Source organism: Cupressus sempervirens, chromosome 5, assembly GCF_028749045.1.
Source record: "Cupressus sempervirens isolate cs-2001-9-10 chromosome 5, ASM2874904v1, whole genome shotgun sequence".
NCBI classification, from domain to species: domain Eukaryota; kingdom Viridiplantae; phylum Streptophyta; class Pinopsida; order Cupressales; family Cupressaceae; genus Cupressus; species Cupressus sempervirens.
In genome coordinates, this window is record NC_143122.1 from 540,129,278 (window position 1) to 540,140,603 (window position 11,326).

An 11,326-nucleotide genomic window follows, 5' to 3' on the forward strand; every position below is an offset into this window, starting at 1 on the left:
GTTGGCAATTAAAAAAATTCAAAATATTTTCTTATGGATGGTTATGGAAAAAAAGAAAAGACTACCCCTGATTGCCTAGGAGAAAGTTTGCATGCCTTTGAATAAAGGAGGCCTTAGCCTTACAAGAGTTACCACTATGAATGATTCTTTGCTTGCCAAGTTTTTATGGAGATGGCATAAAGAGGAAGGTGAATGGCATGATGTTTGGAACGATAAATACAATAAGGAGAATTAAGATCTTAAAAAATTTCTTAACAATGAGTCTTTGCAAGGGGGTTCAATGATTTGGAAACATGCTAAAATAAATAAATAGATTATTAAGAAAGGGGTCAGATGGAAGGTGGGAAATGGGAGGATTGTTCTTTTTTGGGAGGATATTTGGATTCTTGATCACCCACTCAGTGCTGATCAAAGGTGGAATGGTTTTATGGAGCAATGTAAGATTCTCTTCAAGATTTTTGTAGAAGACTATTGGGAGGAGAATAATTGGTTGGACTTCAAGAGAGTGGATAGAAACCTGAATGATCTCAACAAGATTTTGAATGTTGTCTTTTTAAGCCATGAGGAGGATGCTTTGATATGGAAATATATTCCTAATGAATTTTTTTCAGTGTCATTGGTGTCTGCTAATGCTTTTGAAGAGCATCATGAGCCATGTTGGGCTAAAGCTTGGTTTAAAGGCATGACTCCCAAAGTTAATATATTTTTTTGGATTCTTCTGTAGAATTTTTTTGACAATGGATAATTTATTGAAGAGAGGGTTCAACATAGTTAATAAATATTATCTCTGTGAGAATGATGTTGAATCAATTAACCATATGCTACACCCTTAATATTGGTGTATATAGGGTTATGAATAGTCAACTTGTGGCTCTCTTAATCCTTAATTAAGTCATGTTATCATTATTATATTATTATTTAGGTAGGTAGGCCAGCCTAGGTGTTATGTAGGGTTGTGTCTATTCAACCTAAGCATAATTAGGTATATATAGGAGGCTGTGAGTCTTATTTCAACATCATATGGTGAAGTGTGTTCTCATTGGAGATATTTGGAGGTTTCCCCCTCAAAGTGGCCTATTACTCTCAGTTATTATCAAATATTTATATAATATTTCATATTATTTCAACTATAACAATTTAATAATGTTAGTTAGTACATTTGTTATCTCCTTTTGAGCATTGATTTCTATAAATGAAGTGTGGACTGACCTAGAGAGGGCCATGTCTCTTTAAGAACATGCCCTTTGGTCATGGTATAAGAGGTGGGTGTGATTGAAGTTTAAGGACATACAACACATTGAAGTCTTCTCCTTAAATCAATACTACCCTAAGACAAATTGCATAAATATAAGCATTTCTAAAATTATATTATTTCATTCAAACAAGATTGTTTATTGAAGATTATCTACAATAGACCTAGAAAGGTACAATATAAGTTTGATTCACTTAAGAATTTGCAAAACTTTACATGGTATCAGAGCTCTGGTAGTTGAACCTAGGCTCTACAAATTAAATAATCAGACTTGATATATATCTAGCATTATTCTTGTATCTTCAATGGCATACATAATTAGACTTGAGGACATGTTTGATGAGAAAGAACACTTTGAAGCTTGGAAATTCAGAATCATGATGATTCTTGAATAAAATGATGTAAAACATTTTGTTGATTCAGCATCTGGACAACCTACCATTGAACCTCATAAAACTATCTAGAGTAAAGGAAATAGGAAATCCATTCAAGTAATATTAAATGGAGTGAAAAATGATCTAGTACCCATGCTAACGAAACATCAAACAACATTTGATATGATGAATGCATTACTGAATGCATATGAGGTTAACAATGTAACTAGAGTTCTCACTCTAAAAGGTAACTAAATCACATACAAATAAAGAAGGGAGAATCGATGAATTCTTACTTTCTAAGGGTTTCCAGCCTAAGAGATGAAATTGCAAGTATAGGAACCATCACTAATGACACGAAACTAACACTAATGGCTATAGATGGATTACCATATTCATGGGAAACATTAACACAACGAGTAAGTGTCAGAGATAATCTTCTTGACTTCAAGAGACTTAAGGGAGATTGTCTTCAAGAAGAATCCAAAAAAATTAAGAAAGGAGGGAAATTGAAAACTGAAGATGAAGAACTTCATGTTCTTAATACAAATTCCTATAAAGGAAAGATGAAACACTTCAAGAAGAAAAGGAGTAAACAAAAGAATGACAAACCTAAGAAGGATCTATCAAAAATAAAATGCTTTAGATGCGAAAAGTCTGGACACTTCAAATCTAATTTCCCTAAGAATTCTAAACAGCAAGTGAATTGTACAAACATCACTAGGGAAGAAGATAACTATGATCCTAAGAATCATTGTATTGTATTCGACACTATCAAATGAAGTCTCAAGTAAAGCATGGGTGATTGATAGTGGATCTTCTCGACAAATTATAGGATACAAAGAGGCACTAGAATCTATACCAGAAAAGGTTAATGATGAAGTCACCATTGGTGATAATTCAGTACATTCTGCCAAAGGAATTGGAAATTGCACCTTGAAACTAAAGTTGAGTAGTTCTCTTCTTCTCAAAGGATTACTTTATGTACTAGGAATAAAAAGGAAGCTAATCTCAATTGCAACACTTGACGATGATGGACATTAATTTTCATTCATGGATAGTAAAGTCATAACCTGGGCTAAGAACTCCCGAATTAAGAAAGAAAAATTGATTGGTCAAAGAAAAGGGTATTTGTATGAATTAAATTTAGAACCCAGTCGACCTATTCAAGCCTTAATTCATAAGCTGTAGATATAAATGAAATATGGCATAGAAGGTTAGGACATCTAAATTTCAAAAATTTATCAATTGTGGAGAAGATGGTTACTAGTTTACCTAGACTGAATAAAGATCACTCAAGCATATGCAAAGGATGCACTCTGGGTAAGAACACCAAAAGTCCATTTCATGATAGCACTAGAAAAACTAAGAATGTTTTGGAATTAATCCACTTAGATTTATGTGGACCTATGTCTATTCCTTCTCTCGAAGGATTCTGGTACTACATACTTTTTATAGATGACTTCTCTAGGAAAACTTGGATTTACTTCTTAAAATGCAAAGAATTAAAAGAAATCCTAAAGAGATTTAAAGACTTTAAAACCTTAACTGAAAACTTATTGGGACATAAAATTAAAACTCATATGACATATAATGGGGGGGCAATATACCTCATATTTGTTTAAAAGGTTTTGTAAAAAAACATTACTTAAGAGGGAATATATTGTTCCTTATAACCCACAACAGAATAGGGTAGTAGAAAGGAAGAATAGAACAATTACAGAAGCTGCAAGACTTGTGATATTTGATCAAAATCTAGAATATTATCTTTGGGCAGAAGCCTCTTGTACTACTATCTATATTCAAAACAAAAGTATTCACTTCTACCTTAGAGATAAAACTCCTACAGAAGTTTTTACTAAGGTTAAACCCAATATAAGTCATCTTAGGATTTTTGGGTGCCTAGTATATATACATGTTCCAAAAGAAAAGATAACTAATTTAGAACCCTCTGGGAGGAAAGGTGTTTTTGTAGGGCATAGTGAAACATCTAAAGAATATAGGATTTTTATACCTGGTCAAAAAAATATTGAACTTAGTAGGGATGTAATTTTTGAAGAAGATTTAGCATTGAAAAGAGCCCTAAGTTCTAAAGAACCCTCTCCTTTACCTAGTTTTGAAAGAAATATTGAATACGAGTCTATGAGGGAGAACATTGAAGAAATTGAAGATAAAATTCAAAATCTTAATCTTGAAGAAACTCAAAATCCTAAGAAAAGACCACTCTTGGCCATCAAGATAGTAGAGGAAGCACAAGACTTCGTTGCACCATCTGAAATAGTTAGAGAAAGAAAAAGACCCAAAATATTTTCTAGTTATACAAAAAATATGAATGATTTGTCTAAATTAGAAACAACCAATGTTTCAGATGCTATTAAACATACAGCTTAGAAGGGTGTTTTCATGGAAGAATACTAATCCATTATGAAGAATGATGTTTGGGAGATTGTTCCTAGACCTGAAGAAAAATATGTTGTCCCTTCCAAGTGGATATTCAAAATAAAACATGTTGCTAATGATAGCATTGAAAAATATAAAGCCAAATTTGTAGCTAGGGGATTCTCTTAGAAAGAAGGGATTAATTATGAAGAAACCTTTGCGCTTGTTGCCAAATACACCTCTTTAACAGTAGTCCTAGCTATTGCAGCATCAAAGGGATGGAAAGTACATCAGATGGATGTAAAAACAACTTTCATCAATGGAAATATTATAGAAGAGGTATATTTGGAGCAACCTGAAGGATTTGAAACTCACGATTCCAAAGTTTTTGTTTTTAGGCTCAAGAAAACTCTCTATGGGCTTAAACAGGCTCCAAGGGCTTGGTACGAAAGAATTTTTTTCTTTTTCTAGCCTGGCCAATATTTGGCCAGGCCATTATCTTTCCTAGATAAGGAATTAATTGACTAAATTATGAGGAATACAATGCTCTACCTAATCTGAAAGCTAAAATCATTATTATAAAAGTAACAACAATAAAAAAGGCTATCAAAATTTGACCTTGTGATATCATTTCTTATATTTGCTTTTATGTATTATATTTTTATCTCTTATTATAAGATTAATAGATAAGCACTTGCTATATATATATATATATATATATATATTCCAACTATTTCAGATTATAATCTGGATGAGATGTTCTAGATTGGATTTAAAATGTATAGATCATATTGAAGGGTAAAAAAGAGATTTCAAAGACTGAGAGTGGGTCATTTTTATTTTCTATATCTATCATAAAGAAAAACTAATTCCAAATTACTTGAATTATTCTAAAGAATGTGTTAATAATCATAACAACTATCTATAAATAGACTAGTTATTAAAGAAGATCATACTATTAGTCGTGGAGTATTTCCTACAATATTGATTAAGGGTTTTTCTTGTAAGAGTAAAAAAAAAACAGTAAGGTAAGGGATGGAAGAAGTGAAAAGAAACTATCTCTTATTAAGTTTTTAGGAATAGGAAAATATGATGATCGAAACTTGCATTAGATTCTTATTAGAATCTAATAGTTACTTTTTCTTTTTCCTATTAGACAAAAAATTGACCTGTATGATACAATGAAATGTGGTGGGTATAGTTTAGTGGTAAAAGTGTGATTCGTTCTATCATTATATTCAACAGAGTTGAAGGATCTTTCAACTCTCATTTATATTATTTTATATAAAAAACTATATAGGTTCTAAACCTCTCCTATGAATACCCTAGGTCAGGAAAGGAATTGTGCGCATTCTCGTAATTTGAATTTGGAATGAATGATAAAATGACCATATTTTCCATTCAAGATGGTGAAACAGAATGTAGAATTTTTTAAAGGATTAGACTGATCCATCTAATCAGATCTTTAATGAAGCTAATCCAAATCTATATTATAAAAAGGATACAGATGATATGGTAATTTTGATACTATATGTTGATGATTTACTAATAATAGGTGATGATCATCTCATAGATCAATGCAAGAAAGATCTAATTAGAGAATTTGAGATAAAAGATTTGGGACTCCTTCGTTACTTCCTAAGACTAGAAGTAAGGCAAAATTCTGACAGCATTATACTTAATCAAGGTAAGTATACATAATATTTATTGAAGAGATTTGCAATGTAGAACTACAAGTCTATGTCTTCTCCAAAGGAGACTAATTTACATAAACTTAAAGAAGTGGCAACAGAATCACCTTCCATAGATTCTAATCTCTATAGATAGATGATTAGGTCCCTTATGTACTTCGTAAATACAAAACCTAATATTTGCTATGTTGTTAATGCCTTAAGTCAATTTCAGGGTATACTTTAAGAAACCCCCCCTTCAGAAAAGGTGTAAAAACTTGGTGAAAGGTGTAAAATACCTGACAAAAAAAATTATTTTTTGTGGTGAAAAAAAATAGTTTACAAAGAAAAAATAATAATCTTCATTGGCGAATCATTCATAGTCTCTCAAACAATGCGTAAAATCTGGGCGAATTGTGTTATTTTAAAACCACAAAAAATATATACATTGGCAAACAAAAAATAATAATCATAGTAAAATATTAATTTTTTGGGCGAATCATTTCATTGTATTAGATGGAAAATATATACATTAGTGAATAATAATAATTTCAAAATTAAACATAAATTTTGTGGGCGAATTAATTCATTGTGCTACTGCTAGACATATAATATATACATTACAATTATATGGTTTAATTTTATAATAATATTTCTCATCTTAGCATTACTCTCATAAGGAATAAGTTAATCTTTAGTAAGACGATTTGATACTTTAGGAACATAGCATTTATTTTACAAATCTAGAAATCGAAGTGGACTCCATTTCTATCTAGTAAGAGCTTTTTGGAGATCTGATAAATCAATGTCTTCTACAAGCATTTAAATATCAAATTGATGAATGTGTGGTATAAGCTTTTTGATAGTTGATGTGAAAATGCATAGATAATCACTATTGTAAACAATTTGATTTTAGAGACTTAAAAGAATGCATTGGAATCTTTCACGGTCTGCTTTTTGGAAGCTTTTTCCTTTCTTCTTAACAAGTAGGACTCTTGAAAACAACTCCTTTTTTCTTATAATTTTAAATAGCTTTAGGACAGCTCTCACATATACAGAAGTCAAGGAGAAGATAAACATTATGATTAGATATTTGTTTTTATTGATCAAAGTTTCTAGATATAACATTTGAGTTTAACATAAAGCTATTAAAGCAATCATAATTGTTTCCATAAAAATAAAAAAAATTGTAAGAAACTAATTTTAGGGGATCCATATCAAATATATTTTATTTTTAGTTTTATAATAGATATTATGTAACTAGCAAAATTGACAGATTGTAGATTTTTACCTTTCCAAAAACATTTAAAATGACATTAAAAATCTATAATCTATAATCTATTGGAAGGAACTCATATAGCATTTAAATGCATATTTCATTAAAACATAGATCTTCCTCCTCCTTCAATCTTTTTTAAGCTCAAGGCTGGATCTAACCTAGACATGCATGATTTCTCAATTTTTATCCTTCACACAATTCATTTTCCACCTAGAACCTGTGCACTCACTTTTAGATTTCATGTTTTTAGGTTGTGATTTCTAACCCCACTGCTTATCACACGCTCCAACATACTCACAAATTTTGAGGCAAATATTAACTAGAATAGGTCAACCTAGCAATATTATCTACACTAGGTCAACCTAGTTGACTTTGTCCTATAATAACTACAAACCAGATAAAGATATTTCCCTTTATCAATGTAGAACTATTATGTACTAAAACTTACCAAAATAAAATATATATATTATTTAAAGAATTTACCCAATTTTTCAAATTTATATTATCACAATAAGTATGTGTTAACAAATTAGTTCAACAAGGGTCATTCAATTTTTTTTCCTAATAAGAGCCAAAGACTTAAAGATGTCCATTTTACACTTATAATAAAATGGGACAGGCTAATTTCCAATAAAATGCACTGAAGATAAAATAAATTCAAACTCTTTTTTATTTTTTAGATTCACGAAAATGTGTTGATTATTTTCCAAAGTTTTTTTTGTTTTCGACTACAAACTATGGAGATCATGAAGATCAAATGTTGAAATTTTTAGAAAAATCCATGATATTTTGAATTTTTTAAAAATTGGTCAACTGTTTGTAAGGAAGATAGCCATCTATGTAGGATTTAGATTCTCTACCCAAGAATTCTATTTGAAGCCTTTGACTTCCAATCCCATCATATTGATTAGTACTCCACCTTGTGTGAATAAGTGCCACAGAGTGAAAATCAAATGATTAACTTTTGCAACCTGCAGATGGGCTTGGCATGTGGCTTCCATTGGTTCCTGCATATTAACTTCTATTTCCTACATTTGTGGATTGGTATTTGCAACATGTGGATTACTCAGACCCTGCATATTGCCTACAAGTTGAGAAAAACTCTCCACGTTGATGTCCTACGGATTAGATGAGCCCTGCGGATTACCTTGCATATCACCTACACAGTGAAATTGCTCTTGTGAATTGTTAGGAAACTGGTTTGTGTTCCCACGACAAGAAGCATGGTCTATATTAGTTTCTAACTCCTGCGTAGAAGAATATGGTCGTCTCATTCTATCGTGCCCTATCTGTTGGAAGTAGTTACTAGTTATATTGCAAGGAGATTGCCTGTCCAGCGTGGCAAATGAATTTTTGCACTGATTGGAATGTTCAAAGTTATTAAAAAAATAATTATCTTACAGTGGGTGAGAACTCATATGCCTTGCTGTATGAAAGCCACCATTAACATAGTAAGGTTAGGAGAAATCACCATTGTTGTGATCTGCTGGGAACATAATGTTATCTCTTGTATTTACAATCTTATATGTCAGAACAGAGGAGGTTGATGACAAGTAAAAGGGAATTTTGACATATTCTTAGAAGAGATGTAAAAATTGATGGCACATTCCCTTTTGCATTACAACCAATGGAATGTAAGATATGATTTGCACCAAAATAGAATATTTAATAGTGAATCAATATGATGGCATGTTTGAGAGCCAAATGAAAATCTATCAACTATAAAGTTGACTCGGGATCTACACAAGCAAACCAAAGTTGTTTTGCACATAGAAATCCTTGCCTATTTAATGCTAGAAAGTTAAAAACACTCCATAAATTTTAAAATGCTAACCTAGATCTAGAAACTCACACAAACTTGGCTTTGCTAACCTGCTTTGGTCTTCGAAGTTCTTCAACTATCTTGAACTCTCCAAAGAGTCTAGCCCTTTCTCTACTATTTCTTAACCTACTTTATGCATCACAAGAGACTCCTTTTAAAGTGAAGAGGAAAAGACTCATCTTCTGACCATTTTAGGTTTGTTTATGCTTGCTTGTGTTCAGAATGCTCTCATTTTTCATGATACATAAGGACCAAACATGATATCTTAGTTGTGATACATTACTATAGTATCTTCATTGAATCACCTTTTATAGTGACTCCAGTGAAAAATTGTTGACAAAGCAATTGAAAAATATTTTTTCAAGAAACCCCAAAGTTTGATCCCACATTGGTATCTCCACCATGGTTTGAAAAATCGGACTCAACAAGCCCAAAAAATGTGACTTGACAACTTAAACATTGCTTAAATTTCATAAGAAAGGCATTCTTTGCAAAATTCAATGACAACATATATCCAATGACTACAGAAATGTTTGTTGACATCGCACACTTGTGTGGAACTCTAATATAATAGTTAGTTGACAAGTATAATGAATTTATGATCATTGGCTTTGAACATCATGATTCAGCATAATTCATAAATTGCATATTACACAATATTATGTCTTCCTCTTCCTTGGTCTACTTAAAGCTTTGGAAGATATTCTAAAATTCTAATAATCACATTTGAATCTTGGATATTGATAGCACGATATTATGATGGTGACAAAATTAGTTGTCTAAGTTTTCTATTTGAACTCTACTGAACCCCACATTGTATTTTATTATTCTTGAAAAAGGTTTATAAAGTAGAGAATTGAGAAGGATATTTAATCTTGGCAATTTAATTTTTAAACACCAACTTTGGAAGAGAGCAACTGTTCATCTTCTTGCTGAAATATTGTCATTAGAGTGAATGATGAAAGAAATCATCTTTATGAATGTAGTCAGGTTGACCAGCATTTGAATCAATTTAAACAAATAGATATTTATTTATTATGATATTAAAAGATATTATAAAGAAATTCAAATGAAACAACAATTATATTTAGTGGAAGAGATGGATATAGGAGTAGTTAAACTTGAGTAGACATTGGTCTTGCAAATAGCAGGCAATTTAATCTTATTAAATAGTCATCATTTGGTATAAAGGAAAGGTAGAGCTTGAATAAGACAAAAGAAGAATGGGACAAAATAAGAATAAAAATAAATGAATAAAACAAAAAAAGAACAGCGATATATTCTACAAGGCATCAACCATTGTTAACAAAGGAAATAAAGGAGGAAGCGCCCAAAATCAAAAGCTACTAATCTTCTTTTTTCAATGCTATTTTATATCAACACCTAAGAAAATGAATGTACCATGACACCAAAATAGAGAATCAATTTGCCATAGAAATCTCCTACAAAGTACAAGAACCTTAAACTTCAGTCTTTAACAATGCCTCTTAGTTGCTGATTCCCATAACAACTAACTAGATTTATGGTTATTTTTGGAATCTGAATAGATTTGATAATAGGTTAAAAAATGGAGAAATGGAACATCATTGGATGCACAAAACCTTTTAAAAATGCATCTAAATTGGTAATTCCATAAGTAGATTTATGGACATATTTGAAAACTGAACAGCTTCAGAAGAAGAGAAGGGCTTTGAGAATTTTGAAGTAAAGGCCCTTGCTATTGATGTTGTTGCTGTAATAACTGCAGTTGTGCCTGCATATTTTGTCCAAAAAAAAAAACCCCATTTTAGAAAGAGTTTGTAAATTATTTTCCATCTTTGTAAAAGCATTCACTCATTAAGAATTTCAAATTTGTGACATAATTCTCTTATTTTTGTAAATTGTAATTGTAATATGGCTGAATATGGAAGAAATGAAGTAGAGTACAGCTATAAATACCTTAGAACTGAATGCCAAATCACTTCATTGACTCAGTCTCAAATGTGATGCTTCTATATCCCATATGGACTCCAAATCCTAAAACTGACTAGTACTAATAGGTTCCCCTTCATTCTGAGTCGGGTACTCAAAATCCATAAAATCTTCATCTTCATTCTGACTCTGAGACCTAAATTCATCATTTATGTCAGAATCAGCAGTAGTACCACCATCTTTTGAAGTGTTTCAAAGGCCTCGTCTTTCACTCGTGGAATTCCAAATGGCCAATGACCTATCATAAGAAAAATCTCTAACATTGTATTGAGTTACAAACAACCTCAAGAAAGTTTCCAAATTTTTGTCTCGTTTGTTTCTGACCTTTGATTTCAAAAACCCCAATGCACTAAAAACTCTCTCATCTTCCACCAACCCTAATATCATTATTTGACATAAATTAGCAAGTTTGAAATATTTTGATATTGAAGTACGCAATACTTCACTTTGACTTATCCCTTTCCAGAGCCTTGTTATTGCAGCAAGATCGAATGGATTCTCAAAGTTTTCCATCTGGCGTTTCATACACAATGCAAAAAGTTTACATTGTTTTTTAAGATTATTTGAATCTAAGATTCC